The sequence below is a fragment of the Jaculus jaculus genome, chromosome 10 (genome assembly GCF_020740685.1).
Source record: "Jaculus jaculus isolate mJacJac1 chromosome 10, mJacJac1.mat.Y.cur, whole genome shotgun sequence".
NCBI lineage: Eukaryota > Metazoa > Chordata > Mammalia > Rodentia > Dipodidae > Jaculus > Jaculus jaculus.
Genome location: NC_059111.1, coordinates 19,246,029 through 19,253,865, shown reverse-complemented (window position 1 = coordinate 19,253,865; position 7,837 = coordinate 19,246,029).

The window sequence follows — 7,837 nt, the reverse complement described above, 5'->3', positions numbered from 1 at the left end:
CGCCCCCTTGTGTGCATGTGCAACATTGCATGCTTGTATCACTACATCTGGCTACATGGGACTTGGAGAGTTGAACATGAGTTCTTAGGCTTTGCAGGTAAAACATTAAGTCATCTTCCCAGCCCTTATTTTATTTTACTTATTTACTTTTTTTGTTTGTTTTTTTTTAAACAAATTAACTTTATTAAAGTTACTACTTCAGCCCTTACATTGATTTGCTTAAAAAAGTCAGTCAAGAATTGAAAGTGAATATATACAATAGAAAACAGGAAGGCATAGCACTAAAGACTTGATCTGTTGCCTTCTGTGGTAGACAAAATTTGACATGCCATCAGCATTATTAAGAGTAGGTAAGGCACCTGGGAGAAGGTTGTAATGGCTGAAAACATAGCTTACAGCTCTGGACCACTTATCAGAAAAAACAAAAGTAAGCCATTCAATGTGTCTGGGAGCCACCTCATCAAGCACTGAATTACCTACTACTATCCACAAGAACAACTTGAAAATATCCAAAATGCCAGGAAGCCTTCATTAACAGTACTTTCAACGTGTTAATGTTAAATATGTGATTACAGAAATATTCTAAGCCATGTGGCAGGCCCTATAACAATAAGTTACAAATACTCTGAGCTTAATAAACTTAAACACGATATGGCTTAAATAACACATCGTGGGACCATCTTGCTAACTTCTTTCAAGTTAAGTGATAAAAGTTTAAATTACAGTTCCAACTGGTGCTCTTCTAAAAGTGATGTAGAATTCTAGCAATAAAGATGACATCCCATTATTAAGGCAGAACCTGCTAATACACACATGCTTTGAATTACACTTGATTGAAGAAATAATTCTATATACAAATGGGTCCATATTCTACATGCAAAGTTTCAACAGGGGAGGTTAATCAAAGCTGGGTTTAACAAATGCTTTCTGACTTCTGAAAATGAACCAGAGCAAACCCAAGTCAAAGGATGGTGACTGCAGTTCTTCCTTTATGCGTGATGAACTTCGTGAAACATTAACTCCCGAGGTATGCTTGTTTCTGGACCATACAGCTTACACGCTCTTCTGTCAAAGGCCACTACCGTCTGCTTTACCACCTCATCGAAAAACAATGCAGCAAGCTGAGAATGCAGATGTGAGTGGAATTCAAAAGAAATTGAAAAAATCCAAGGTACAAGTTATTGGGTAGCCAGGAAGACCTGGGCTAAAACTCCAAATAGTCTCCAAGTGATTGGAAAGTTTCCCATCAATGCATGATACCCGACATGGCACGGTGCTTCTCCCGAGACCACCCTTGCCAGCACCCTCAGACCGCTCCAAGCTGCCATGATCCTCTCTCCAAAGCCCTACTTTATTTTATTTTATTTTGGTTTTTTTTTTGAGATAGGGTTTCACTCTAGTCTAGGCTGACCTAGAATTCACTATGTAGTCACAGGGTGGCCTCGAACTCACTATGATCCTCCTACCTCTGCCTCCCAAGTGCTGGGATTAAAGGTGTGTGCTACCATGCCTGGCCTTATTTTATTTTTTTAAATATTTATTTATTTATTAGAAAGAATGGGTGCCCTCTGGCTTATGTGGGTCCTGGGGAATTGAACCTGGGTCCTTAGGCTTCACAGGCAGGTGCCTTAACTGCTAAGCCATCTCTCCAGCCCGACACCGTGCACTTCTTTGATGTCTTGTGTGTGTGTGTGTGTGTGTGTGCGTGTGAGAGCACAGGTGTGCCTGTGCATGTGTGCACATGCATGTGCCTGTGAATGTGGTGGTCAGAGGGCATTTTCAGGTCAGTCCTAGCCTTTCCACCTTGTTTTGAGGCAGTTTTTTTCCCTGGATCTCTGCCTGGCTGCTGTTCATGGCTGGGCTCACCAGTACAAGCTTTCTGGGAAAGTCTCCTGTCTCTGCCTCCCATCTTGCCACCATCATGCTGGGATTACAGAAGCCTACCAAGGCTGGTTATTTATGTGGGGCAGGTCTGGGGAGGATGGACCTTGGGTACTCAGACTGGTGTAGTGAGTGCCTTATCCACGGAGCTGTCTCCCTGCCTTGTTTATGTCTTAATCATACCTTGGATTCTTCCAGGAGATAATTTGCAGGAAAAGTTATTGAACAGTATTTATAGCACTGGCTTTCCTAACAATCTCTCACTTCAGAGCTAATCAAGAGGCCAGTAGTGAGGACATGGCTAAGAAAACCAGTCTATGAATAACTTGATATAACTCCCTGTTACCTTTAAAATAGTGCTTGCACATGGATTATAACTAAGTCAAATGTGAAAATCCCTGAGAAATCAGCAGATTATTTAAAAAAAGATGTGCATGGCTAGACTTACAAGTTTAGTGGGTTCCTTATTTTCTGTCAGGTTATTTAAGTTCATGGACCGTTTCCTCCATAACTTGCTCTTGTGCAAGCGTGAAAGGTTACACTGATTAATATGGCATTTTGATTTCTGCTGCAATGCTAAGGGAGGAAGATGGGCTGTTTTTCTTTTATAAGTAGCTTCTATGTTCTCATTTTTTTTTTTTTTCATTCAACAAGTTACAATGTGTATTTACATACCAGGCCCTATGCTAAGCAGCAGGGATGCCTCTTTGGCTCCTACAGTTTCATGGGAGGAAAAAAAAATTTCAAAAATTATATATGCCCTATTGAGAAAATATGTGATTCTAGGGAATTAATAAGGGCAGCAAACTGGTCTGGGGCATCAGGCAAGAGTTCCCTGAGGAGGACAGTGAGAGGGTCTCTAAAGAGCCTTTATCTTTCTGCTGGAATTTGAACCCAGGGCCTTATGCATGCTAGGCGAGCACTCTACAATTCAGCCATAACTCTCAGTCCCATATGGATTGCTTTAAGGGGGAAAAAGAATGTATGAATTAGAGGAACTAAGGGCCTGGAAATATAAAGCATGAATGATACAGCTTGGCTTGTCAACAGGAGGAAGGAGCAGGGAAGGACCAGATTATGCAGAGCTTTATTAAAGACATTGGCAGAAAAGAGAGTGCAGCGGGCTGTGCTGGCGCACACCTTTAACCCCAGCACTCGGGAGGCGGAGGTAGGAGGATCGCCGTGAGTTCGAGGCCACCCTGAGACTCCATAGTGAATTCCAGGTCAGCCTGGGCTACAGTGAGACCCTACCTCGAAAAACTACAACAACAAAAAGTAGACCAGGGAGATAGAATATCCATCAGTGCTATAGACCACGATTCCTTGGAGGCCCTCCTTGCCCAAGACAGCCCAGAGAGGACAGCAATGAAGAGAAGGAAAATCAGGGAGATGACACCCAAGGTCAGCAGCCACCTCAGCGTTGGCAGAACCGCTGCAACTCCAAGTACCGACCCTAAACCACAAGATGGCAAAGAGACAAAAGCAGCCCATCCAGAGACAAAATTTGTCTGCTCCCAGGGTGGGGCTGAGAAAATGCTGGCTGACCATCTTTACCATCATCCGGTTTAGTCATCCAACAAAAAGAAACGAATATGAAATTCCAGCAAGAAGAAACGAGTAAAAGATTGGAGGCCGTGCTTGTTTTTTGCCCGTTGGCCAGATTAAACTAGAACTATCTGCATCATCTATGTAGCATGGGGTTTTTATTATTTTGACCTAAAGGTGTCTCTTTTCTGTTTTTGGTTTTATGAGGTAGGGTCGGGGGGAAAAAAAAAAAGAAAGCAAAACCAAACAAATAAGAAAAACCCTGATTTTTCTCAATATACCTTTTAAGGTTTTAAAATTGTTTCATATCTGATTGAGATTATTTATTTATTTTGTTTATTTATTTATTTTATTTTAATTTTATTTTTCAAGGTAGAGTCTCACTCTAGCCCAGGTTGACCTGGAATTCACTATGTAGTCTCAGGGTGGCCTTGAACTCACAGTGATCCTCCTACCTCTGCCTCCCAAATGCTGGGATTAAAGGCGTGCGCCACCATGCCTGTGTACACAATAACCCATGGTAATTCCCTTCCTCCCCCCACTTTCCCCTTGGAAACTCCACTCTCCATCATACCCCTTAACCCTCTCAATGAGTCTCTTCTATTTTGATGTCATCCTTTCCTCTTATTATGATGGTCTTGTGTAGGTAGTGTCAGGTTCTGTGAGGTCCAGGCCATTTTCTGTCTAGAGGACCGCATTGTAATGAGTCCTACTGTTGCAGTCCGGTTCGCATTGCTGTTAGAAATCACTTAACCAAGAGCAGCTTCTGGGGAAAAGAGATTTATTTTGGCTTACAGGCTCGAGGGGAAGCTCCACGATGGCAGGGGAAAACGATGGCATGAGCAGAGGGTGGACATCACCCCCTGGCCAACATAAGATGGACCACAGCAAAAGGAGGGTGTGCCAAACACTGGCATGGGGAACCTGACTATAAAGCCCATAAGCCCGCCCCCAACAATACACTCCCTCCAGGAGGCATTAATTCCCAAATATCCATCAGCTGGGAACCTAGTATTCAGAACACCTAAGTTTATGGAGGACACCTGAATCAAACCACCACATTCCGCCCCTGGCCCCCATAAACTTATATCCATACATGATGTAAAATATAATGCATTCAGTCTGACTTTAAAAGTCCCCATAGTTTTTATCAATCTCAATGATGTTCATACATCCCCATAGTTCAAGATCTTTTAACTGAGCCATAATACCAAAATATAACCTCAAAAACCCCATAATGGCACAGAATAAATATTCACACTGCAAAAGATGGCATTGGGCATAGCAAAGAAACATTCAACCAGTACAAGATTTAAAACAACCAGGGCAAACATCAAACTTTGTAGCTTCAAGTCCAGCAACTCTAGCCAGTGACAGTCTTCAAGTCCGATAATTCTAACCAGCAACAAGTCTCTGGCATTCCAATTCCGCCCCTCCAGCTAGGCTACTCACAGTCCTAGGAGCTTCATTGGGGCCAGCAGCTCCTTGGCTGCCATCTTATGGTCCCGGCATCTCCACTGGGTCTCCACTGCAAGCCACGGTTCATCCTCATGGCCCCATAGGGTCTCTATGCAGGCAACCAGCAAACCCGCTTCACACTGCCCATGGCCATTTCCAAAACTCAAGACCGTGTTGCAAACTCAATGACCCTCTTTCCAGCATTTCTTCTCCACTATACCAGGTAGGGTGCCAATTTGTTAATCCAGGGGGGAATAAAGCAGACTTTGAAGAACAGGACACCCCTTGAGCACTAAGGCCCCTTCAAAAGAGTCTACATTCTTCTTCTTGCCCCAGCACAGGTCAGCTAGCCCAGTCTCATAGGTTGTAATCTCTCAGTTGCAGCTGAATGGGCAACAGTTTACCCAAAGATTTTTCTTTCTGTGCCATATCCCTCTGCACACACCAGTTCATTTCTACGCAAAGCAACCCTGCACAACTTCTCAGGACATGGGCACAAGAGCAAGCTTTTCACACAAACTGCTAGCCCAGTCCAGGCACAGCTCTTTCTCACCCTCATAAGCCAAACCTCACAGTCCATAGTTCTTACTGCATTCAGGTCTTGGAGCTCAGACCAGAATAGTCCATTAAGCTGTACTTACAGCACTGCAAGGCATCTCTTAGGCCAAGGTTTCAAATCCTCCCACATTCCTCTTGAAAATCAGCTCCAAAAGGCCGAAGCCACACAATCAGGTGTCTAGCAGCAACCCCACTCCTGGTACCACCTTACTGTTGCAGTCCGGTTCGCATTGCTGTTAGAAATCACCTAACCAAGAGCAGCTTCTGGGAAAAAGAGATTTATTTTGGCTTACAGGCTCGAGGGGAAGCTCCACGATGGCAGGGGAAAACGATGGCATGTGCAGAGGGTGGACATCACCCCCTGGCCAACATAAGATGGACCACAGCAACAGGAGGGTGTGCCAAACACTGGCATGGGGAACCTGGCTATAAAGCCCTTAAGCCCGTCCCCAAAAATACACTCCCTCCAGGAGGCATTAATTCCCAAATATTCATCAGCTGGGAACCTAGTATTCAGAACACCTAAGTTTATGGGGGACACCTGAATCAAACTACCACACCTACCCTTCCTTTGGCTCTTACATTATTATTTCTTAATAATCTTTAATTAATTAATTTATTTTTTGTATTTTTATTTATTTGAGAGAGAGATACAGAAACAGGCAGGGAGAGAGAGCGAGAGAGAGAGAAATGGGCACACCAGGGCCTCCAACCACTGCAAACAAACTCTAGATGCATGTGCCCTCTTATGTGGGTCCTGGGGAATTGAACCTTGGTCCTTTGGCTTTGCAGGCAAGTGCCTTAACTGCTAAGCCAGCTCTGCAGCCCAATCTCCTATTTTTTAAAAAAATTTTATTTATTTGAGTGAGAGAGAGAGGAAGAGGCAGATAGTGAGCAAGAGAGAATGGGGATGCCAGGGCCTCTAGCCACTGCAGACGAACTCCAGATGCATATGCCCCCTTGTGCATTTGGCTTATGTGGGTCCTGGGGAATTGAACCTGGATCCTTAGGCTTCGCAGGCAAATGCCTTAACTGCTAAGCCATTTCCTCAGCCTGGCTCTTACATGCTTTCCACCAGCTCTTCTGCAATGGACCCTAAGCCTTGGAAGCTGTGATAGAGGTATTTCAGTGCTGAGCACTCTTCTGTCACTTCTTCTCAGCACCATGGTGCCTTCTGAGTCACCTGAAGGTTACCGCCATCTGAAAAGAGAAGCTTCTGTAACCAAAAGTAAGAGTAGCATTAATATATTGGTATGAACATTAAGAGATGTGCTTACCAGGCAGTTTGGTGAGCATAGTATATACATTTAGCCAGACAGCAGCAGACATTATATCCCTATGGCTCATGACTACCCCTGTTGTAGGTTTTCATTATCAGGGATGTATTCCCTCCTATGGAGCAGGCCTTCAGTCCAATTAGAGGGTAGTTGATTTCCACCATGACAGACATGCCACTATTGCACCTATTGGCCCATTTAGCCTGGCTGGCCAAATTTAAGGTTGCAGTGTCCACTGTTGAGTATCTTCACTGGTGATTTCTCTCTCTCCCATTGAACTGCATGCAGCATAGCTTTTTCCAGATTTCTGTCAGCTGGTCTATATGGAGGTGGTTTTCACCTCAGCTCCAGCAGGATTTCTCAGTGACCCTGTAGCCCAAGTATGTTGAATCTTCAGTAATAGGGTCTTACCATCTATTCCTGATGGGAAACCAAGAACCTTGGCAATGGCCTGTAATGTTTTGGGGGCATCAGGGACCTCCCTGGGCAACAACTCACTGGAAGGTATCCCATCCCTGGCACTGAAAATTTTCTAGTAACAATCTATAGCTTCGAGTGTTCCATGATCCAAAAAAGTAGGTTTCCATATAATTTATTTTTATCCTCTTAGATTTTGATTAGCCCTCCCTCCACATTTCCTTTGCTCAATCTCTTCCCCTGACTCCACTTTGGCCTTTCACCCCATTAATCTGTTCTTCTATTTACAAATTTACAATACCATCCTATTAAGTCCCCCCCCCTTTCTATTTCTTTTATATCCCCTTTTTAGCTTAGTGGCTTCTGCTACTGAGTTTTATTCCTTCTTACACAGAAGTCCAATCATCTGTAGCTAGGATCCACATATGAGGGAGAACATGCAGTGCTTGGTTTTCTGGGCCTGGGTTACCTCAGTATAATCCTTTCCAGATCAATCCATTTTCCTGCAAATTTCATAACTTCATTTTTCTTTACCGCTGAGTAGAACTCCATTGTATAAATGTGCCACATCTTCATTATCCACTCATTAGTTCAGGGACATCTAGGCTGGTTCCATTTCCCAGCTATTGTGCATTGAGTGGCAATAAACATGGTTGAGCAAGTATCTCTAAAGTAGTGAGATGAGTCCTTAGGATATATGC